The 26,213-nt window shown below is 38.6% G+C and overlaps 1 protein-coding gene across 4 annotated transcripts in view; it reads right to left on the reverse strand.

Moving 5' to 3' along the window:
- Positions 1–26,213, reverse strand: part of klf12b (Kruppel-like factor 12b) — a 280,995-nt gene that overhangs the window by 138,464 nt on the left and 116,318 nt on the right. The window lies entirely within an intron of this gene.

Genomic DNA, 26,213 nt, shown 5'->3' on the forward strand with positions numbered 1-26,213 from the left:
GGTTGACAGGTTGAGGCAGTTAATGTCGCGGCGGCAGTTGGCTATGAAGAGATCGAGGGCGGGTAAGAGGCCAGTACGGGGTGTCCAGGTGGATGGGGTGTGTTGGAGGCGGGAGAAGGGGTCGGCAGAGGGTGGGTGAGAGTCCTGGTTGAAGAAGGAGGCGAAGGCGGCGGAAGAAATGCTCGATGTCTAGCCGCGTATCGAACTCATTGATTCGGGAGCATAGGGGGATGAAGGTGAGGCCACTGCTGAGAACTGATCGTTCATCCTCAGAAAGGGGGAGATCTGGAGGGATGGTGAAAATACAGCAAGGCTGGGAGCTAGGTGTAGGGCTGGAGCTGGGAGTGGGGGTGGAGATCGGCATGGGGGTGGAGTTAGTCGTGTGGCGGAGTCAGTCGTAGGGGTGGAGATCGACGTTGGAGGATTTGAGTTAAAGGGAGAGGCTGAATAGGCTGGGGCTGTTTTCCTGGCATGTTGGAGGCTGAGCAGTGACCTCAGAGGTTTAGAAAATCATGAGGGGCATGGATTGGATAAATAGACAAGGTCTTTTCCCTGGGATGGACTAGTCCAGAACTAGAGGGCATATGTTTAGGGCGAAAAATTTAAAAAGGGACCTAAGGGGCAACTTTTTCACACAGAGGATGGTGTGGGTGTGGAGTGATCTGCCATAGGAAATGGTGGAGGCTGGTACAATTCCAATATTTAAAAGACATCCGGATGGGTATATGAATAGCAAGGATTTACAGGATATGGGCCATGTGCTAGCAAATGGGATTAGATTAGGTTAAAACATCTGGTGAGCATGGATGAGTTGGACCGAATGGTCTGTTTCCGTGCTATACATCTCTATGACTCTATGATTCTGTTGCATGTTTGACAACTGAGGCTTTGCTGTTGGTTGCCATCACTTGACATCATCACACAGTCATTGTTGGAGTGTTCTTCTCTCACTTTGTTTTGGCATGATTGGTGTGCAGTATATTGGCCTGCGCTGGCTTCTGTTTCTTTACAACGTAGCAGCATGATCAGTAAAACCTTCACATGATCTGGCCATATATTTTGGAAAACGTTTCTGGCATCTCAGTATTTGTATTTCTAGTTCACCCTCTTTGCAGTGCATAGTTCTGGTAGTTCTCCATCTGCTCATTCATCATATATACCTTCCCCTTGGTCTTCGAAGAGGAATGCGCTTTGTCTTAGAATGGGTGAACAACTAGTTGTTGGGAATGTCTCCTGCACTTGCCTTCTGAGAATAAAAGCAGTGCTAAGGATGGGAATCGCTTCCCTTTTGGTATTGCATGAAAATGCAACACTGCAATATGAAAATCTTGCTTTATTGCTTAGCCCTTAATGGCTATTATTCTAATATTATGTACCATATGTTCTCATAAATGGTTTCAGCATAGATAGCACAGTGATGATGTGATATGGATCACATCCCAATTAATGTCTGAAAACAGATAGAGAAATACTGACAAACTGTTTTAGGATACATGTACCATCTTATCTAGGACACCAAATAAACTGAAAATAGCACTCAGCAAGACAAGGACAGCAAACATTATTGAACAGAGAAATTTGGAGAAATAATTCATCGCTGGAATGTAATCTTACCCACGCATTGTGAATAGGTCTGTTTCACAGAAAAGAAGTGGACCAGACCATATCGCGTGTGCATATACCGGCTGCCTCCATTGTTGAGGTTGTTACATTTGGTATTCCTCATATGCATTCACAAATCATTGAATTTGCTGAGTCATCCCTGGCCAGTATACAGATTCACCTGTTCGCTATGTGCATGTCCCTGATGTACCTTGGATATGATACCATGGGATAGTGTGTTGGTATTACGACTTGTTTGCTGTTGAAAAAGACTTGGGTAATTTGCTCAGCATGTCAGACACAATCATCCTGGTATTTGGTTTATAGAGTCACTGAGTCAGATAGCACAGAAACAGGCCCTTTGGCCCACTATGTCAATGCCAACTAACAAACACTAAACTACACTAATCCCATTTACCTGTACTTGGCTCATAGCCTACTCTGCCCAGGCATTTTAAGTACTCATCCAAATTCTTCTTAAATGTTGAGAGTTCCCATCTTCACCACTTTCTCAGGCAGAACATTCCATATTTCTACTACTCTCTGGGTGAATAAAATAATTTTCTCAGTTCTCCTCTAAATCACTTGCTCCTCATCTTAATCTTATGCTCTCTAGTCTTAGACACCACTGCCTTTTGGAAAAGATTCTCAAGATCTACTCTGTCGATGCCTCTGATAATCCATATACCTCAATCAGATGCCCCCTCAGCCTCCTCTGCTCCAGGGAAAACAAACACAGCCTATCCAGTCTCCCCGCACAACTGAGTCTTTTCATCCCAGGCAAAATCTTGGTGACTTCATCTGCATCCTGTCCAGTGCAATCATGTCCTTCCTACAGTGTGACAACCACAACGGCACACAGTATTGAATCGGTGTCTTAATCAATGTTGTATGAAGTTGTAAAAAGACACATTTGCTCCTATATTCTGCAGCCTGGCCAATGAAGGCAAGCATTCCATATGCCTTCTTTACTACCCTATCTACGTGCGCTGACACCTTCAGTGATCTACAGACTTGTACACCATCGTCCCTTTGCCCCTCAATACTCCCTCAGGATGTATCATTCATTGTATATCTCCTTCCCTTATTAGACATCTGAAAATGCATCACCTCGTACTTATCAGGACTTAATTCCATCTGCCATTGCTTTGCCCATTGTACCAGCTAATCAGTGTCAAATTGCATCCTGAGACCATCTTCCTCACTATCAACGGCACCAATTTTTGTGTCATCTGCAAACTTACTAATTAAGCCTTACACATTCTCATCCAAGTACATAAACGGCAGAAGTCCCAGCACCAACCCAGGATGTACACTGCTAGTCACAGTCTTCCAGTTACAAAAAACAACAATCCTTCATCATTACTCTTTGCCTCCCATTTGTAAGCCAATTTGGATCTAGTTTGCCAACTTGCCTTCAATCCCATGAGCTGTTATCTTTTGAACTTGTTTTCCATGTAGAACCTTGTCAAAGGCCTTATTGATGTCCATGTAAATCAAATTAACTGCATCAATGTTTGTCACTTAAGGTCATGTCCTTGGAGATCACTGGCTGATTCAATTATGTCACAGGTGGTCTGTTCCATCACAGTGGATGCTATTTGAATCACAAATTATGAATATACCAAGATCTGTGCTTACTTACTGGTGGTCCTACCACTGCTGGAACATTGGTATCCATCACGTAGAAGATTTAGTGAAGTCAAAATGAACTTTCATCTCAGAACACTGCATCTTTCAAGGACATGAATGTCTGTGTTATCTTTAAGCTCTTAGAATACACATGCATCATTCTTCCAGGAGTGTGTCATGCTTTGAGAGTGATGTCAAGGTGCCAGTGTTGGACTGTGGTGGACAAGGTCAGAAGTCAGTCGACACCAGGTTATAGTCCAACAGGTTTATTTGAAATCACAAGCTTTTGGAGTGTAGCCTTCACCTGACAAAGGGGTTACGCTCCGAAAGCTTGTAATTTCAAATAAATCTGTTCGACTATAACCTGGTGTTGACTGACTTTTGACCATGTTTTAAGAGATCATAGTAAGATGGAGTATGAGACAGTTGTAGGTTCAAATCACATGCTAATGTATGATAAGATTATGTGCATGTTTCTGACAGGTATACTGACATATTGACTGTGATGATCAGTTAAACAACGTGAGACAATACAATAGGCTATACCACAAAACTCAACTTGTTGAAGCACATTTTTCAGGATGTATAGCGGTAAAATGATGGTACTTGCTCTTGTGTTGATTTTAGCTGTCAGTGTGTATTGTTCTGCCATTTGATATATATGTGATCATAAAGACCTGGATCACCTTATGCTCTTGACGCAATATGTGAGGTTAACAACATGAAAATCTTGTTTCTGAAATCCGCCTTCTGCTCAGTCAACTCTGAAATTCACTGATAGTTTGCACATCTTTAACACTTTCTTGCTGCCAGTGTTGTGGTGGTGTTGTACCATCTTGCTGATCACCTGCACCTTGTTCTGGGTTCTGGCTTGGCCTTTGGAATCAGATTTCCTGCACATGTACGTCCAACATCACTGGTGCTACATGCTTTACAGATTTATAAAAAGCCAAGCAACTTTTCAATGTGCGTCAAATTGTTCAGATTTTGTTGGTTTGTTGAGCCTTGTTAACCAGAGCAATCACATTCATTGTACCCAGTGCATGTCATTGTTGTTAGTCTGCCACCATGGCTTCAACATTATATCCATCCTCAAGTAATGCAGCAGTGTTATTGTTGTTTCTCTCACTTAAACAATCCTTCCTAAAGCATTTAAATGCTGAGAAGTCAATGCCTAACTCAATGGAACTTGCTAACAATTCTTTGTAAGAGGCATACTCGAGCTGTTTGTTGCAGCATCATCCAACAAACTGGTCAATTCAGGGTCATTTCCTTCAATGACAACGAGCTGAGGTCTATCAATGTTGAAGTTAATTTTTAGCTTGAGCTGGTCCTTAAGAATTTTTCAGATCTTTCCTGTTCTTCAGTGAAAAGACTGTGCATGTTAATTCTGCAAAGCCTCTCCTTGTTGTTGCTGAACCAAGTTTTGAGAGCTAATTGCTTAGGACTGCCAATTTGATAGAATGGCGTATATTGTTTGAACAATTGCAGTCCAGTAAAGATATCTCGGAATGCTGCCTAATCCATAACTAAGTGTTTGCCTTCAATTGCTCTTTGCAGATTTTACATTTTTTTTATGAAGTAGAGTGCAGTGCAATGCTTTGTTTCGTTTACTGGTTTTACTTCTCTTCCCATATATATTTCACTTTTATGTTTCTATCTCAACTTTTTTTCTGTTGCTGCTCCTTAAGAATCACAGGCTTGTACTTCACAAATTGCACACTTATTAGTAGCAGGTTTGTGCCTGTGGTTGGTATTCATGCCAAAACAGGTAGACAAAATCAATTAGGCTTTATTTTATTTTATGACTGATTTGGGGAAAGAAAATGACATAACTGATTGATGTACAAGTACAGTTATAGGGTTTTTAATATAGAAAAAAGTATTCCTCAGTGTTTGTAGTTACATTTTCCTACAGGCATGCTTTGGAGCTATGTTTTTCTTGAGCATGCTAGCATTTGAAGCATTTGATGACAACACAGCCATCCATTTCAGAGAGAAGAGAAAGGCAACAGTATTAATTCCATGGTCATGTTCCTTTAACCACAGTACATTACTAGAAATAAGACCATTAGCTTTCTTCAAGCTAAAAGGACATTTGGCAACACAGAGAGTTGGCAAAACACCCAAAGGATAGTGGCCAGAAGAAAGTCCCCCATCTGTTTGATAATTTATAGAGTCGCATCGATGTCAAAAGCAGAAGACGCCTGTAGGTTATTTGGAAACTAGCCCAGCACAGAACTCAGCAGGTGTGTAGGTGTAAATGGAGAATTAAGACCAATTAATGTCCTTGTGTAGTTGTAGTTTGTCAGAGATTCAAATTGCTTGTTTCTTTTTCCAATATTACCTTCAATTATATAGTTTATGAGACAGGATTTTAAGGTTATGGATGCTCTGAAGATGCACAGACATTCCAATAGGGAAATTCAACACTTTATTTTCACTGTTACTGTTAACATGTGCAAACTGGAATACGCTCATTCCTCCAGCATTCACCTCTAACATTAAAAAAAAATGCATTTTTTCATTTCTCATGCAGATCTGGCTTTCATCATATCTTTCGATTACAAAATGAAGGACAAAGAAATAACTCCATTCTTCAATGGAATTACAGGATGTATTCATTTAACATTACGATCAAGATCTTTGTTTCAGTTACTTATTCTGCTTTCTCCCACCTTTTCATTGTCAAACCAAATGTCTAGCCTTTCTCCCCATAGCATTAGCCCTGAACCAATATCTTTTTCTCTGTTTCTCTGCTTTGTGCCCTTCGTGAATGCTCTTTTACATGAGACATATATCCTGCAAACTTGATTCCATTTCTACTTGACAAATGACTGTACAAATTCCATTCCTAACATGTTAGCAAGTGCTTCCTTTTCTCAATTACAGTTCCTGATATTTCAACCCACCCTACATTTATCACTAACTAATGCACCCAACCTACACAACCCTGAAGACTCTGGGCAATTTAGCACAGAAATTTCACCCAACCTACACAAATTTGGACTGTGGGAGGAAACTGGAGCACCTGGAGGAAACCACACAGACACAGGGAGAGTGTGCAAACTCCACAAAGACAGTCGCCCAAGGCTGGAATCGAACCCGGGTCCCTGATGCTGTGAGGCAGCAGTGCTAACCACTCAGCCACCATGCTGCCCCATTCTCTGCCAACGCTTCTGCCTTTGCAAACAATCAAACTGGATTCAGAAATTATCCAGTCTCAAAATATATCCTTCACAATGAATGTGTGGTCTAAGGGGGAACTAAAATGCTAATTGAAAATCAGTCCTTGGGATCAAGTTTAACAAATCTTGGGATCTGCTGTCATCTCTCATTAACTTGGCCACTTTTCAAAGATTATTGATCACTTGCTTCATTGGCATGAACTTTCAGATAAGTATCATAGTGGAAATGATTTGGAGAATGATAGCAAGAGGACTGATCATAGCTGCCAATAAATTTGTAGACCCAAGATGTGCAACCCTGTTCTTCCTGAAGCCATAAACAGTTATTACAGCTCTCTGAATGTGATGTTTCAACAGTGATTTCTGCTGGTTAGGTCTCAGCCAAACTCTGAAAACCCGAAGTGCATCCAATGGCAAAACCCTCATCTAAGCCTTTCTCACCACCAGACTCAAATATTCTGATGGGCTGCTAGCTGTCCTCCTTTGCTGCACCCTTAGCAAACTCTAATTAACATAATTCAATAATACTGAGAGATTCAGAGACCTTTAAAGTGGAGAATCAGATTTCAGATATTAATGCATCGCTATCACATCATAATAAAGAATATTTTATATACAAATTGTTTCCAGATCTCAAATTGCCTCTTAGCATCGGTTTTCCTTTTTTAATATCACCAGTGATTGATATTAATCAATCCATTCAAAATTCATAATTTCACTTATAGATAAATATTATTTCTTTTTAAATGGAATTTTGTTCTAAATTAATGTGGAAGAATATTAGACATACATCAGATGGGACATGGTTTCCACTTGCATAGCACAGTTGTTCCTAGTAATAATTTAAATTTTTAATATTTCTACTTTAAATCAAAAAACCCTATAAATAACTGATAAAGAAGCAGAGTTCTTGTATTTAAGGCTTAAATGGATAGATTTGTGATCAGTAGGGGAAATCAAGCGTTACAGGGAAAGGGCAGGAAAGTAGATTTGAGGAGTGTTAGACTAGCCATAATCCTATTGAATGGCCGAGCAGGCTCAAGGGGTTGAATGGCCTCCCTCTGTTCCTATTTCTTATGGTCTCATGGTCCAAGAGTAACCTTAAAGGTTGTTCTACAAAAAAGGTGTTACCATTGTGGTAGAGGGGCTAAATGCTCTGTGGTTCTGATGCTATCGCCTTTAAGATTAGGAAAAAGGGTTTCCGCTGTTTGGATACTACACTGGGTAGGTTCTTCCTTCCTTTTATAAACATTACTTTAAACAATTCATTACAGGAAATGGCAATGAATTTCAATGAAATTACTTTTTGATTTGGAAATACAAATATAATTCTGTTTTGATGGAAGTGTATTTAGCTTTCATGTATTTAGGACCTGTTAAATCAGGAAAGTGAAAAGGATTGGGTTGAATCATGCTGAGTACCACTTCATCTTTAGGATTGGGCTTTCAATGAAGAGTAGTTTATCTACTGAATTTTTGGAGTTTTAACACAAAATGAGTTGACCCAGTTCACCTTAGAAACCAGAAGTAATTTTTCAAGCAGTTAGGCATAAATCAGCATTCTCTAGATATCATAAGGGTGGCCAGAAAATGGAAACATTTACAGACACAATGGGGTGGGTCACTGTGTTTATATCCCTCACAGACATGCTGTTACAGAGTAAGAGACTCTTTATCCAGCATTTTGTCATAGGAACGTTCCCTTGGCCAACCTTGTCAAATGTTACAATTGGATTAATTTCATTAAAGAATGTGGACAATTCTAGGAATTTTTGCTGTGATTACATTTTCTCATCTATTAAGCTCATTTTTTTCCTCAATAAGTTTGACGTAAATTTGATATTCAAAATGAGGGATGAGAAGTGGATATTGAACCACTTGTTCTGGATATATGAATCAAAGTGTTATCTACACAGGAAATATCCTGTTGGCCAGCTAATAACCCAAAGAATACCAGTAAAGGCGTCAAAGGAATCCTGCAAACTGCTCTCAAAAAGCTACTTATAAAACTTCCTTTGTGGCAGCATAATTTCAAGCACATAATATCAGTACAGTCATTATGATTTCATATTATGGGGATTGAAGTTTAAAATCTTTCTCAAAGAGCTGATGGCCATAATGATTATCCCTATAACCATCCGCTCCACCCCATTATATTCTTGACCTTGGGAAAATTATATTTGTTATGTACTGGTTTGCATCCAACTATTCCAAACTTTAAGCTATTAACTTATCACACACCATCACTACATTTACTGTCAGAACTCATTATACTTAGTGGAAAATTTGAAAACATTCAGCAGACCTTACTTTAAGGAGGATGGGAAGGATATGGAACAAGTGGATGACTATAGAAGACAAGTATCATGAAGTCTTAAATAGGAACAAAATAAGCTGGAAAGATTCAGCAGGTGAGGCAGCCTCTGCAACATTTTGGTTTGATGATTTTTTTTTAAAATCGGAACACATGACACCATTTGCCACTATTTCTGTCTGACTTGATAAGTTATACTTGCATTTTTGTTTTTAATCTTTCAACTTTTTCAGCACTCACAGTAAATTTACTTCAGTGACTGCATGTTCAAGCCTTATTCCAGAACTTCCAACACATCGTCCAGGCTGCACTGTCAACATTACTGTGCTTCAGATGAACCACTGGTTCATTAAAGGATTAGTTTATTATGTGAAGAAGCATAGGTTATTTTCTTGACCAACGTTCCTTCCTCAAATAATTTCATTCAAATTTTTTAAACTATTTATGACATATTGTCATATATAAAATTCCTGTCCCTTTAGTCCATATAAGAGAAGATACTGCAGTCAATCCTCCCAATCTATTCCTTGGATTAACACCCACTATCCTTCTCCAGAGCACATCAGAAGGTGTTGCTACAATTAAAAGTCCTACATTGATAAGGTTATTAATGTTAACTTCAGAAAAGTGAGTAACTATATCTGAAATACTTTTGAAAAACTTCTAAGAAATGCCACAAAGAGCTATATAAAAACAGAAGCTATTTCTTTCTAAGACACAAACTAAATCAAAGTGAAAGAAATGCAACTGTTGTAGTTTTGTTTCTATTGTTTAAATGAATTGATCCTCCTACATATTTTTGCTCTTGACAAGTCTTCAATAACATGAAATTAAAGAGCACCCCAAATGTAATAAAATGCTCCACGGTGTTTGACAAGGACATTACCTCACAACATACCAGAAACGAAAAATAACTTTCAGTTATATAGCGTATCAGTGCCCACCACATGTCTCAAAGCAACTTGCAGCCAATCTGTTAACTTAGTTGTGTTTCCAACATTGTATCAATAACAAATTACCATATACAGCAATATGAAAAATCATCAGATAATCTGTTTCTGTGGCTCTAATTGAGAAATAAATATTGGTTAGAATGCCTTGGTTTAATCACCTGTTCTCAAAATGATGCCATGGAATCCACAAACACGCAAATGGAATCATAGGTTAATGACTCATCCAAAAGACATTATCGAAAAGTGTGGTGCTGGAAAAGCACAGCCAGTCAGGCAGCATCCGAAGAGCAGGAGGATTGATGTTTCGAGCATAAGCTCTTCATCAGGAATACCTGATGTGCATGTCTGACTGTGCAATCCTTGACTAGAATGTCTCAGCATTGACTTTTGCACTCAGGTCCTCGGTGGGACTCAAACCTGGAACCTTGTAACTTTAAGGCTAGGGTGGGATCAACAGGCGGATAGGCTAATAGTTAACATGATATTGGCATACGTTTCAAATAGAAAATGATGAAGTAGAAGGGGAACACATGTAGGAAGCATTTCCAGAGCTTGGGACTTCAACAGCTGAAACTTGGATGTCATTACTGGGCTGATTAAATGAAGGAGGCACAAAGGACTTGGAGGTGGTTAGTGCCCTTGAGCGTTATAGCATCTGAAGGCTACAGAAAAGGATAGAAGCAAGACCATAGAGCAATCCAAGGATAAAAACTTTTGAGATTCATACTGACGGTGGGCTAAGAGAACAGTGTACATTAGCAAGTACAGCAGAAATACAGATGGCCATACAAATTAAAACCAAATGTAAGCTAGTCAGTCCCTTGAATCTGCTACACCATTCAAGATGATCATGGCTGATTGATTACTTCACAATCTCATCTATTCCTGATAACCTTTCACCCCCTTGAATATCAATGATCTATCTTTGCCTTATGAATATTCAAAAGGCTGCTAAGGCAGAGTTCCAAAGACTTAACACTCTCAGAGAAAAATAAATTCTCATCTTTTTCAGGCCATTCAGGAGATGTTAGGAAGTACATCCACAGACAAAAAGGTTTTGGAGATTTGGAACTCTCTGCAACAAACAGCAACTGATGCAAGATCAATTGTTAATTTCAAATCTGAAACTGATAAGTTTTTGTTTGGTAAAGATATTAAGGGATATTGGCCAAAGGCAGGTTATATGGAGTTAAGGCACAGATCAGCCACAATCTCACTGAACGGTGGAACAGGCTCAAGGGGCCTACTTCAGTTCCTATGAGAAATGGACGACCCTTTATTCGAAACAATGAGACTTTGTTCTCCCACAAGTTGAAACATCTTTTTTCCACGAGTCCTGTAAAGTCCAGAAGATACAAACCTAGCCTGTCTAACCTCTCCTCATAAGATAACCTGCCTGTTCAAGGTATTAATCTAGTAAGCCTTCTCTTAATTGACTCTGATTCATTTATACCTCTCCTTAAATAAAGTGACCAATATTGCAGATGTGATTTCACCAATACTCTGTACAACTGAAGCATAAATCTCTTTACTTTTGAATTCCATTCTCCTCACGACAGACAATAACATTCAATTAACTTTCCAAATTACCTGTTGTACCTGGATACTAACCTCTTACATTAGATAATCAAAGTCTTCTGCAAACTCTCGCCATTTAGGTAATATGAGAATACGACTTATATCTTTATTTCAAGTTATAGCTTCTGCCATTTGTTTAGATGATAAAGGTAGACATGTTGTTTTTTCTCTGGTCTTATCTCGGCATGGTGGCTTAGTGGTTAGCACTGCTGCCTCACAATGCCATTGCCCCAGGTTTGATTTTGCCATCGGGTGACAGTCTGAGGAGTTTGCACATTCTCCCTGTGGTTGTGTCAGATTCCTCCCACCATTCAAAGATGTGCGGGTTAGGTGGATTGGCCATGCTAAATTGCCCATAAAGTCCAGGGATATGCGGGCTTGGTGGATTAGCCATGGGAAATGCAATGTTAAAGGGATATTGTAGGGGATGGGACTGGGTAGTGTGCTCTTCAGAGTGTTAGTGTGAACTTGATAGGATGAATGGCCTGTCTCCATGCTGTCGGGATTCTACGAATCTATCAGTGGTGCTCTGAAATTGGCTAATGCCTCTCCAAGATAAACTAGGGTAAAGCTTTTCTCTTTTACAATCCAACTGGTGCTTCAGTTGCTTCACTCCCTGCTCCCAAACAAATTTTCTTGAATTTCTCTCCCACACTGGTCTGGAACTCCACTATTTTTCTCTCTCCTTTTCCCCTTACCTTCCCTCATTTCCTCTCCAAACTCACTTTGTCCATGAGACCCACAGCTTGCTTTCTCATGCTTAGTCTCACTAAATTACTGGTCACCCGAATTCCCTGGTTGGCTTCTATATTAGCCATTGTGAATGGCCCATTCTCCTTTAGCTTAGCCCATCTTCTTCCTGAGCATGAACCTTCTTCACATAAATAATCTTTGACTCCTCCTCCCTCGTAAACTACCATCATTGTCCAACTTCACATTCCCCTCCAAAGTCTTTGAATTTCCTTCGCATTGCAAAATCAGGCCCACCTTTTCTAAAACTCCATACTTGAATCCCCACAATCAGACTCATTTCATTCCACAATACTAAACAGTCTGATGTGACTATATTTAAACTGCAAACCTGTGGTTAATAGAAGCAATGGCACATGTTAAACTGCAGCCTTCTCAGGCTATTCTGATTTTCACTCATGGTAACAGAAAGTTAAAGGCTGCCAGAGTACTTTGCAGAAGGTATCTTTGCATATGGGCCAAGCTCACCATTGGGAAAGGGAATACAGCCTTTTAGATTGTTAAAAAGGGTCACAAGCGAAAGGAATGACTGTATAAACTCATTGAAATGTTCAAGCTGATTCAACAGTCAACAGAGTTGTCAAGTCATTTAAAACTGCAGCAATTTAAAAGTTAGAAACAAAATGGTATACAGTTTTTTTAAAAATGTAATTAGTGCTTGCAATTTTAATTTGTTTGTTGACAGACCTGAAAGTTATCATTACAGAATTAGTGCTGCATGGATGATGTTACTTCATTGCATCAGCGCCATGGGGTATCTGTCATTTCATATTTTGACTGACAGCTCCACGTGGTTGTAAGCAATTCAAAGTGAAACTATGAATTCAGATGCTTGTTTTTGATGGTATGTTTGAGTTGCTATCTGGGCCAGCATTTATTTCTTTTTCCGAGTTGTCCTCAAGAAAATGATGGTCAGCTGCCTTCTTGAACTACTGCAGTACATTTGGTCTAGCTGTCCCCACAATGTTGTTAGGGAAGGAATTCCAATACTTTAACACAACAATCCTGAAGGATGGTAAGTGGCTTGGAACCAGTACACACTTGGCATTCCCATGTATCTGCTGTCCTCGTCCTTCTAGATTGTAGCGGTTGTGCACTTGGAAGGTTCTGTCTATAAAATCTTAGTGAGGTTCTGCAGCATAGCTTGTAAGTGACACACAGCTGCTGCTAATAGGTGCTAGTGATTAAAACACTGAAAGTTTGTAGATGTGGTGACAATAAAGTGAGCCTGGATTCATTAGAGTTTAGGCGAATGAGAGGGGATCTGATTGAAACAGATAAGGTTCTAGTAGGGTTGGACAGACTAGATGCAGAGAGGATGTATATTCTTATTGGGAAATCTAGAGCCAGGAGTCAACTCTCAGGATATGGAGTAGGCTATTTAGAATGAAGGTGAAGATTTCTTCCCTCAGAGAGTTGTCACCCCGTAGAATTCACTATTGCAAAAGTCTGTTGAGGGTCACTGAGTAATTCAAGTAAGAGAATAATAAATTTTTAGATATTAAAGGAATCAAAGGTTATGGAGGAAAAAGCAGAAATATGGCATAGAGACAGTGGATCAGCTAAGATCATATTGAATGGTCTAGTAAACTCAAAAGAGCTGAATGGCCTACTCCTGTTCCAAATTTCTGAATCCTGGATGTTGTTAAAGTTCTTGATTGCTGTTGAGTATTACTACATTGTAGCTGTTTGAAACAGTTAACCTCTTCTGTTGCTCAAATTTTCAGATATTTTATGCTTCTAAAATATTCGGAGATGGACTGCGCATCCAAAAATGATGATCTTAAGCCCATTCACGAGTATGTGTGATATACATGGAGAAATGATCTGACCAGGGTTCAATAATAGCATGTGTATCTTGGATATTTTGTAAATATACCAATAGTAGGAGGTTACATGTCATTTCACTGATGGCACATTCTTCACTAAACCCAGCAAAGATGTTTGAGAGAACTTAGTTGAGCAACATCCCATGGAAAGACCTTCAATTTGGGCATATATAATGTTGTTTAAACTGAACATAACTGCAAAAGTTGTCAAGTTCATAAATTCAGCAATACTAATTCCCACAGTTCCTTAAATACAAGAACATAAGACCCAAAAGCAGGAAGAGGCAATTCAGCCCCTGGAGCCTACTCCGCCACTCAATATGATCATGGTTGATCTCATCTTGGTTTCAACTCCATTCTCCATAACCCTTCAACCCATAACTAATTAAAAATCTGTCTCCTCCTTAAACCTAACTCAATGTCTCAGCAACCACCACAATCTGGGGTCATGAATTCCACAGATTTACAATTCTTTGAGAGAAGTAATTTCTCCTCATCTCTGTTTTAAACCTGCTACTCATTATTACATACCTTCTGCATCGAGATTCGCCCTTGAAATGGAACAAATCTACTGAGCTTCTTTTCCTTGATGTCCTCAGTGAGTGGGTTCTGTACTACTGCCTACTGTAACCCTACCATCACTGGTCAGTATAAATGTTGGCGTTTGTAAAGTTTCATGCACTAAGACAGGTCTTATCAGCAATTCATAATTAAGGCCCAAACCATTCAGTGCAAATTTGACCTTAAATAGGGCACATCCAAGCCATCCTACAGGAGGAAGACCACCCTAATCAGATCATTTCTATTTATAATGCAGTAGAAACAGGAAATTTTAGTATCAGCATGATGCTAGGCATGCAGGCCAAACATTCTAAAGATTGGTGGGTCATATCAAATATTGCCAGACTCAGTCTTGATTGCTGTTGAGTAAAAAGAATTACCCATACAGTCTGAAAGCAAATTGCAAATAAGAAACTGCCTGAAAAAAAATTACTAAAAGCAAGCATTTGCTTAATGAAACCTCTATAGAATAAAGCCAAGCTCAAGAAACAAACAGGACGACTAAGACAAAAAGAGAAACTTTAACTTTGGTCAGTACTTCAAAATAGGCATTTGTGGATTACCTCACACCGCACACTCAGGAAGTGTATTGTTTCAACTGTTGACAACAAGCAAGGTACTGACTATACACAACCAACATTTGGTTGCAAAACTTAGACACAGTGTACAGCATTAGGTAGGACTCCACAAATTGGACAACATTTGCTAAATGATCCAGAGTGCGCACTGGCAATTCTAAGATTGTCAGTTGAGTTTGCAGAGTGGCCCACTTGCATGCAATCAAAGCTACACAAATTAATGTTCTCCCTATATTTGGTATTTTTTCAAACTGCATCAAATGATGCAAGACAATCAAACTTCAAAAATCCATTTTTTTTCAGCAACGCAGAACTACCAAATGACTATTCATTTAGGTGCATTGACTTAGAATTAAAAATAGATTGTTGGGTGTCAGTTATCCAGCAGAATTTAACCCACAAGAACATTTTAGTCAGACAGGATATAAACATATTTAAAAATCTCAATCACAAACTGGGCCTGCCTCAAAGCCATCCACTTCTATTTTCTGGTGGGTATTGTTTGTTTAAATATATTAATGAGATTGCATGTCTCTCATCAAACCACTGCTGTTGGGTTGAAAGGGTTGCTAAGTCGCAGTAAACTCAATAGTGAAAGGGCGTGCATGGAACAGTACCTTTCCAGCACTGCTTGTGGGCTGAGAAGAGCAGGATTGCTTCTGCTCCCCCCAAAACCTACCACCTTACCAGCTGATTAAGGTAATCTACATTCTCATAGAGTTCAGACTGGTATATTTACAAAGGCCCTATTTAGGTCCGCAAGAGTTTTCAATACAATGGAAAAAGTTATAGGTTTTCTTTTGCATTTTAAAAGATCAATTTTCTTGTCAGAGTTTAATTAAACTGCTTATTGAGGTTTTGATTTGTCTGAAGATATAGCTTTCAGGGATTGAGATTCATCTGGAAAAAGAGAGCTTTAAGGGACAAAAAAAAACTAATTAAAAACCATTGATTGCAGATAACACCTCCACTATTTTTGATCCATCATTAAGTTGTCCAGCTTTAAACCAAAATCTTTCTACATTTTGACCTGATTACATCATCTCCCAGGAAAGAAAGTATTCCATGCAACATCCAACAGCTCGGTATGAACTGTTAAATATCTTCCACTTTTTTAGTTAAATTCCATGTTCTTAGACATAACACTGCTATCCAAAACTGTAGCCAGACACTGATCTCAGACTGGGTCATCAGCTTGTTCAAGCTGGCTCTGAAATCTTGCCAGACTCAGTCAGAACCTAAAAAAGAATTACTCATACAGTCTGAAAGCAAATTGCAAATAGGAAGCTGCCTGAAAAAAAAAAATTGCTAAAAGCAAGCATTTTGTTTAATGAAACCTCCATTGAATAAAGCCAAGCGCAAGAAACAAACAGAATGACTAAGACAAAAAGAGCAATTTTAACTTTGGTCAGTACTTCAAAATAGACATTTGTGGATTACCTCACACCGCACACTCAATCAGAAAGACAATGGAAGAAAAAATGATGTGGGAGATGCAATTCTATATGACACTTATTATAATGGAACCCAAAAATATATTTACCATCAAGAAGGCGTGCAAGTAAAAACAAAATCATATCTGCACTTTTTTTAAAATATGGTGTATTTTGGTGAAAAATAAAATTTCAATGGAATAATGCTTGAATACTTGCAAAAATGTAAGAACAAAGGTAGACCAAGGTTCACTGAGATTGTGATTGTTTTGCAATCATGCTTCACTTATCCACCATTTCCTCATATACCTTTCTTTAATCATCATCAATCAATCTCAGTTTTAAAATTAAGAATTACTTCTGGCTGCTTGCAGGTGAGCAACTCCACCACCTTTTCCACAAATAAATGTTTCCTTAATTTCACTAATTGTTTTGGCCGATGTCCCCAAATCCTAAACTCCCCAGTTTGTAAAAATGGTTACAATTGCCATAGAGATTTGTAACTTTTAAGGAAATCTGAACTTCCATTGATTGGCTGAAAGAATGCAACAAGATTTCATGCTTTAAAACTATTGCAGTAACAAATGGTAACCAAGCACAGTTGACTAAACCAGACTTTCTATTTCTCAGGCAATTTGTATTTAAAGGCACACCCCTCTGCTTTTGGAGAGTTTCTAAATCCATCACAAAGCCTGATCCAATTATTGTTCTCTCCTGTGTCATGCTGCAACAAATCTCATGAAATCCTTTAGGTGGCAGCAAGACCCTTCTCTTTGACGACAAGCCATCTCCCTCCCATAGTTCACTGTGGTAACTCACAAAGCCCATTAGCCTTTCTCCCCACTGACCACACACAATCTTTCTGTGATATTTATATAGTCACAGATTTGTTGGGAAGCTTGTAACCTGATCTCAAAACTACATCCTCTGCCCTCTCCCCTCAGTAATTATAGATATCCTTGATCACAACACCTTTTCGTCTACATGTAAATAGGCAGTTTAAGTACAAGTATTTACAATCTTTGATGCTGCAATACATTCCTAGGATTTTGGGATGCTCAGAGTCAACCCATTGTAAATTCAGAGACTGCTGCCACAGTCTCCAAGTACAAATACTTTGAACCTACTTCTCAGTAAAACCATCAAGGTCTTCCTTTGATTGCCAGAACAATCAAACCACCTAGGCTTGCTATCAGGTAGACTCCACAACAGGTCACACAAGGGACCGTCCCCTTCATTTGCCCTAAATTTAAAGATACAATTTCCAACATAAAGTTTTACAAACTTCACAAGTGTAATTTGGAAGAAAAACATGGATTTCTAACCATTGCATAAAAATACACGGGCAGACATATGTAAACATAATTGAAAGAGATAAAAATCTGTCACTTCATTGAACTCACTTATTAAATATGCACATTACCTATAAAGAAGACAACCTTTTGAGTGACCAATGACATAATTTGCAAGAAGGATTGAGGAATCAGAAGCTAAATTTTAAAAACCATTCAAATGTATTCACATGCAAATGACTTTCTTTGAAATGTGAAAATGTACGCCAGGACTCATATCTATTGTCAAAAATGATGATGCCACAAAGAAACTGTACATCAAAGACAACTGTGTGAAAATAGTGGAACACTTTTAAAAGGAAATCAGAAAATAATTTGTATGTAATCAGGATGAATTTTGTAAGATGTTGACAGGGCACCTGCACAGATTAAAGCCTTTCAATTTAAATCTTCATAGGTAATGCTATAACATCCACATACTTTTATAGTGTCAAAGAAATTTGACATTTTGCACAAGAATTTTGGAAGACTGGCAATATTTTAACTTCACTGAAAAGTAACTGTCAACAATCTATCACTGCTATTTCTCTTTTATTGCATGTTTAGAAGCAAACATCCAATCTCTGCACAACCAGTCTAGTCTTTCTCAAATCCAACCCTGACGGCTTCTAGGTTTTCTCCAAACTAATGGATATATCAAAATTAATACGAACTGAATTTTTAGATTTAATAGCTGCAGTGCATGAGAAAAAAAATCACGAGTTTTTTTATCAATGGTCATTGCATTCATTCGGCCTCAGTGAATACTTGGGACAATAAATTACTGTTTTGCGCATTTGTTTACAACACAATGATAACGAAGCATTTTTTTCTGAAATGCAGATTTGTATCAGCGGTCTTTCCTGTGTAATAGGGGCATCGTGACATGCTTTTTTTTTGAATTAGACTGGTATTGGGAGTAGTTTATGTCTGTCTTTCCACTGTATATTTAAGAAGACCAGAAATGGAGTTGCAAATCCCCATTCTGGGATTTTGTGGACAATTGATTAAATATTCCAAAAAAGAGTAAACGTTGCTTGTGTTTTTACTCCAGATTTGGTAAAATACATTTTAGGTTCTTTTACCTGGAGTTGCCACTCAACTTCCTAACTGTAATGCTTTGATAATAGTGCTTTGGGAATCAACTATCGTGGCTTTTGAGGGATTACTCACAGGTTCATCTAAGGGTTATCTGCAGCTATTGTTTTTACTCTTGGCCTTAAGACAGTTGGCTGGACAACGCAATGAATAAGGGTGTGATTAGTGATTCATTTGCATCATTGCCTCCCAGATTGTATTTAGTATTACAAATGTTTTATTTTTGTAATCACAAAATTTTAATAACAGTTAAACACTGACAATCTATAAATTGCAGCCAACCTAACACTTCTTGCAATAAGTTGGTGTTGTCTGTGGCTCAGTTGGTATCAACTCGTTGTAGGTTCAAAACCCACTCCAGGACCTGAACAGACCATCCAATGCAGTACTGAAGGAATTCTGGACTATTGAAGGTGCTGTCCTAGGATGAAATGTTAATCAAAGGTCCATGTGCACTCTCAGATGGATGTAAAAGATCCTTTGACACTGCTTCAAAGACTCAATGTGATGGGGTTCAGGTACTCCAAAATGTCCTGGCTAATAGTCATTCTTCAATACACAAAATAACTGTCCAATCATTATCACAGCACTGCTTGTGGATGCTTCTAGTGTACAAACTAGCTGCTGCATTTACTAAATTATAGTAGGAGTACTTGGGAATGTTCTGTGGTCATGAAAGGCACCATACAAATTCAAGTTTTTTTCACTTTAAGTGTTCTAATTGCCAGCATGAACAGTGGAGAAAACATGGCTGTCAGGAAAATCTTCAATTTACTGGCACCATCTCCTTTATGTTGTTGCATATTGGGTTGTGATTAAAGGAATGAGAAGCCAGTCACCATAATTATTGTGTACTGGGAAGAACGGCCATCTGAATCATATGATGAAATTACCAGTTTGAATTCACTCGTATGTATCAACAATTATTAACACAAAGATAGACATGTTGGTATACAGAAAACAAAGTATGCACATACAGAAGCCATTTGGCAAAGAAAAAAGGCATATTTACAGTTTGAGTACAAAATGATTGAGAACTGAAAGGCAAAGGTGAAAGATACAAAGATAAAAGGTCAAGGGAAATATTTTGATCACCGTGTTTGAATGGTCTGAAAGTACTATATAGAATTACAGAATGTACAGCACAGGAACAAGTAATTTAATCTACATTTCCTGACTTACTTTGTCAAATTCTTTCTCCCTTGTGCATTTATTCAACTCCCCCTTAAATGTATCCATAACATTTGTTTCAACTGTTCCTCGTGGTACTGGTTTTCACATTCTAACAACTCTCTAGATAAACGAAAACATGCATTTTTATAGCACCTTGCATGATGATCAGATGTCTCAAAGTGTTTTACATCTAATGAAATGCTTCTGAAGAGTAGTCACTGCTGTAATGTAGGAACCAACTCAGCTAATTTATGCACACTCAGTAATATAACAAAAATGACATAATTTTGTGATAGTGATGTTCATCATTGGATAAATTTTGACCAGGCCATCAGGCAACAATTCTCCTCCAAATTAGCATTTGGGAATATTTTACCTTCCTGGAAGATCAGATTTATCCTTGATTTAACATCTCTTCAGTCAATTAGGCACTTTCTTAGCACTCACTGTTTGAGTCAAGTCCTAGAATGGGACTGAGATCACAAGTACTACCAACTGACATCCAGGTTGTCACACACAGAGCGAAACATAATGTTTGTGATAGGGATTTCGCCCAACAGTTGGAAAAATGACCGGAGCCACACAATACCTATGCTGGTGATAGTCCACCATATTAAGTGGGATTACCCAAGGATTAGGATGCTAGGTAGGTTAATCCCACTCACTGATTTGCAAGAGCTGCTGGACTACCCATTTCTAATAGCTCTCAAATGTAGTCAATGCAACTGGGAGTGATAGCAGCTGCAGGAAATGCAACCATGAGAGCACCAGGACTGAAGGAACCCCAGGCCAAAGATGAGTGAGGGAAAAATGCAGGCTGTGGGACTGGGGGGATAGGAAGTGGGTCAGAGGCAACAGCAGGTGAGGTGGCCCTCAGTGGTTTCCCCGACGCCTCTCCTGACAATCTGATTCCAGGTTGATCACTATGTCTCCCCTGTCCTGGTGCCTGTAAGTAAACAGGACATACTTCACTTTGCAGACTCACTACATCATGACTCTTCTGCTTGCCACTGGGTGAAAATCAGCAGCAGTGGTTGAGGCCCATTGGTGGGCATCAATTCCCCACTAAAGAATTTAATTAATGTCAGGGTGGTAAGGTGTCAGTGAATCTTCCCACCTGAACTTAACTGTGGGGAAGTGGGATAGCACAGACTGTACCCCGTTGCTAAGTATTAGTCCTGGCTAAAATCTACTGTTTGCTACAGCCACAATCCCAGACTCTTCTGGAGTACTGCATCCAGTTCTGGTCTCCCTGTTACAAGAAGGGTACTATGAAGCTTGGGAGGTTTCAGAAGAGATTTACCGGGAGGTTGCTGGGAATGGAAGGTTCGAGTTAAGAAGAAAGGCTGAAGAGGCAGGGATTTTTCTCACTGGAACCTAGAAGATCAACTTTATATCAGTTTAGAAAATAATGAGGGGTATAGATAAGGTGAATGGTAGGTGTCTTTCCCTTTGGATGGGGGATTTCAAGACTAGGGCGCATATTTTTAAGGTGAGAGGAGAAAAATTTTAAAAAGACATGAGGGGCAATTTTTTTTACAAGAGTGGTTCATGTGTGGAATGAATTTCCAGACTAAGTGGCAGATCTTGGTACAGTAACAACATTGAAAAGACATTTGGATAAATGCAGGAATGTGAAATGTTTGGAGGGATACGGGCCAAGCACATGCAGGTGGGACTAGGATAGTTTGGGATTATGGTCGGCATGGACTTTTTGCACTCAAGGGTCTGTTTCCGTGCTGTATGACTCTATGACTCTATTACTCTAATTAAATCTGTGCTCACCCACCTCCAGACCTGCTTCTACAGTGCATTAAATTCCATCCAAATTTTAACAAAGTTGCTTTTCCTGAATTCTTGATTAGATTTATTAGAGATCATCCTATATTTGGTCTTAATAAAGAGCATGCATGATTGAAAATATAAAAATACACCATAGAATGAAATAACATGCAAATAAAAACAGATAATGAAATGTACTGAAAAGGATGGAATTCTGAAATTAAAGCAGGAAATACTGGAAACGCATATGAGGCCCACCCATCCTAAAAAGGGGGAAACAAACCACACCTCAAACTTTGGCAGAGCTATGTCCTCAACACTGGTTAACACCCAGAGCTTCAATGCTTCTCCATCAAACGCCAACTGACCCCCTTCCACTTCCCCAGGAGCTCTGTTTTGTAAAAAATGAAAATCCTTGCACTGGAATTTATTAAAACCAGTTTAGACCATAGTGCTGATTTCAAGAGAGAAAACAAAAGCAGATACTGTTTGTGAAGTTTTAATAGAGTTTGTTTGTAGAACTGTAGAAAATCAAGGCCAATTTGGGCCCCCATTTGAGAAACTGAAAACATGAAGAATTAAAATAAGTGAAAATAGTCAAAAACATTTTTCACAATGCTTGTGATGGTATCTTGGTTTTGCCACTTTATTGATCACTGGGTGCTGGAAAAACACTCAGACATGACAAATTCTGCAAAAATGACTAAACATGCCAATGCAATGGTATTTTCTACATATGAAATGCCTCTAACGATTTCCATTGAAAGTTTGCTGCTATGGGAAAACGTCAATAAGAGTTCATGGGGTTTCCCACAGATGTCACTCTTAGTCAGCAAGGCTCAACAGATTACATGCTCAGTTCCCACGTCTATGCCTGTAAGTCACATGCCATTTTATGAAAATGGTTAGATTGTACTTGTATAGCACTTCTGCTTCATTCATGGAATGTGAGTATCCCAATGCAATTAAATAAACATAGGTTCAAGATCAATTAGGGCTGGGTATGCCAGCAACACACACACACCCCATAAAGGAATTAAAAATAAGTTTTGGATAGTCCTGTAAGTTCTTATTTTCATACTACAGCATCGATACAGAGGCACTGGATAAAGTGCAAAAATGATTTACAAGGACGGTATTAAAAATGACAGGTTGGGACTAACAAGGAAGACTTAACGGGCTTGGGATGCTTTCTTTCAAAAAGAGAAAGTTGACAAGCTAATGGAATATTTTTACACTAAAGGGGTTTGATAGGGTACACGTTCCACAGGATAGATGTATAAGTCATTATAAATATACAAGTCACCAATAAATTCATTGAAAGTTCAGTAGAAACTAATATTAGGAAGTGATAAGAATGCAAATTTACTATTACATGGAGAAGGCGAAGTGAATAGATATTCTAAGGGGAAGTTTGATAAATATATGAAAATGAAGGAATTTGAAGTTATATTGAAGTAGAGTGGGAAGTATATCATGCTGATATCCGGTCCTGTAAATACAACATAATGCAGTGTAAACATATTGACATTCTTTATAGCCTTCGTTTTGCTTCTATGGATTAGTCTGACTTTGTTGGTTAAGAACATAAGAATATAACAAAAAGGAACAAGAGTATGCTGTTTGCTGCCCCCAGAGTCAAAATGTGTGATGTTGGAAAAGCACAGCATGTCAGATAGTATCCAAGGAATAGGAGAGTCGATGTTTCAGGCATAAGTCTTTTATCAGGAATGCGGAGGGGGAAGGGGGCTGAGTGATAATTAGGGGAGTAGGGGTAGAGCTGGTGGTAAGGTAGCTGGGATGGTGATAAGTGGATGCAGGTGGGAGGTAATTGTGATAGGTCTGTGGGGAGAGTGGAACGGAAAGATGATGGACAGGTAGGACAGGTCAAGAGGGTGGTGCCGAGTTGGAGTGTCGGATCTGAGATGAGATGACCATTTGCCATTCCACATAATTCTGTCTGATCTGATGGTAGCCTCAGCTCATTTTCCTGCCTGCTCCCCATTACTCCTGACTGCCTTGCAGATTAAAATCCCATTTAATTCAGCCTGAAGCACACTGAACGATATAGCCTCCACAACACTCTGACATGGAGAAGTCCAGAGATTAACAACCCCAAAATCTCAGGTCTTGAACACCCAAGCAGACTTAGTCAACCAATATTTGTTAACAGATAATGATTCTAAATTTCAATCATCTTTGTTCTAAGAATAGCTTTGAAAATAAATATGTCAAAGCATAACACCTGTGCAAAAGTGACAGTGTGGATGCACCACAGAAGCAAAACATTAAATTAGATATTAATGAGCAAACAGCAGTCAGTCAATTTAATCATATTTACCTTCTATTTTTTTGAATGGATATCTTGACACATATTTGACTTGCTAAGGATTGCCTCTACATGAACAAAGGTAATGTTACCCCCATCTTTGCAGAACAGTGTTAGAATAAATAGCTGCTCTAATTAATAAAATGGAAATACAATCATTATTCTATCATAAATGTGACCCTTTTTCACAAAAGGAAGAAAAAGAATAATACCTTACACATTTAAAAAAAAACTGCTGTTTATTTATGAGAAGGAAAATTTGACAGAATTGAAAATCAATGCTCACACCACGACTCACACTTTCCATTCACACAGAATTTCACTTTAATCTTCCATCAACTGTGATGTTTATCTCTGTTGTACATGGTTTAAAAATGCTTTTAAGTGGCAAGAAACATCCGAAGTATTTGTTTGAATGATATTAGAATAATGCACCTATGTGGTGAGTTGGACCCAGAATTATTTTGCAAATATTCCTGTACTTCTCTCAAGGACAGGAGAGTGAAGTCCTTGTGTAAGAAGTGATAGTGAAGTCTTCAACATAAGCAGAATAAAACCATGTTGTCTGATATTAGGCAGTACCTTCATTTGGAATTCTTTTGTCTGCAATCCAGAATTCATGCATAACATTATCTTTGCCAGTTTTTAAAAGACGCATCTCAAAATTTTCATTCTGATTTACTTACTCCTTCATGTAGTCCTTTCATTTACCTGTGTTCACTGACCTATATTGGTTGCCAGATGGGCCATGTGTTGACTTTAAAATTTTTGAGTTCAAATCTCTCCATACCTAATGTTCCTCCCCACCCCTCTATCCCGTTTAGCTCTGTAACCCTCTGAGATATGCAAGTTTCTTCTATTCTGGTCTCTTACGCATCCAAAATGATCACTCCCTCCAATGATAATTTGATGCCAGTGTTGGATTGGGGTGGACGAAGTCAGAAGACACCTGACGAAACAGCAGCACTCCCAAAGCTTGTGATTTCAGATAAACCTATTGGACTATAACCTGGTGTTGTGTGACTTCTGATTTTGTTCACTGTTGATGCCTATGCATGCAGATGTCCAACGCCCAAGTGATTTTGCTCCCTGAAGCTGTCTGCCTCTCTATTTCTCTCTCCACCATTATAATGCTCCTTAAAACCTACCTTTTTGACTAGGGCTTTTAATAATGGTCCTAATAGGTATTTGTGGCACAGCACCCAATGTTGTTTGATAACACTACTGCAAAATGCCTTGGTAAGTTTAGTACAATTGTATGGCACTTTTAATGTAAGTTGATGAACAGTAAAATTCCAACACTAACCTATAACAATAGCAGCAGCTTATATGACATACACGTTATGACTTTGATTTGTGGTCATGTGGATTTTTTGAGAGCCTATGAATTATTGTGTTCAATAAATATTAATTTATTTTAGCAAAGACAGTAAATGCCAGCACACATCCTATTTCTTGCAACAAGATTGTCTTATCGGTAAATATTCTGGTTATTGTACTACACAAGGAGATAAGCTGTTCTATAACACAACCAGCACGGAACTGTATAGTGCAAAATACAATAGCCCATTGTTAAAATGTGGCTGGGCTTAGCATGACCTTTCACTTTAAATGCTATTAAGAAATGTAAATTATAAAAAAAACAGCAACTTGAATTTATAAAGCACATTTAAGATAGTAAAAGATTCCAAATCAATTCCAAGGAACAATTATCCAACAAAACTTGACATTAAGCCATGTTAGAGAATATGAAGATGAGTCACCAACATCTTATTTGGGCAGGTGGTCTTAAATATTGTCTTAAGAGATGAAAAAGAGCTCCAGAGGGGAAAGATTTAGGAAGGGAATTCCAGAGTTTAAAGTATTGCCTGCTGCAGGCCTTGGTAATGCAATTCATACTCAAGAGACCAGAATTGATGGAGCAAGTAAAAAGCTAACTGCTGTGGCTAAGGAATGCTTTCGGATTGGCAGCCATCAATATTAATTGCTAGCTCCAATCCAGAAGAAAGCAGCACTGATTTAGGGTCTCCTCTTCTGAAAAAATGTGCTGCGTTTTCATTGTAGCTTTCAACTTTTAGGTTT

Source organism: Chiloscyllium plagiosum, chromosome 6, assembly GCF_004010195.1.
Source record: "Chiloscyllium plagiosum isolate BGI_BamShark_2017 chromosome 6, ASM401019v2, whole genome shotgun sequence".
NCBI classification, from domain to species: Eukaryota; Metazoa; Chordata; class Chondrichthyes; order Orectolobiformes; family Hemiscylliidae; genus Chiloscyllium; species Chiloscyllium plagiosum.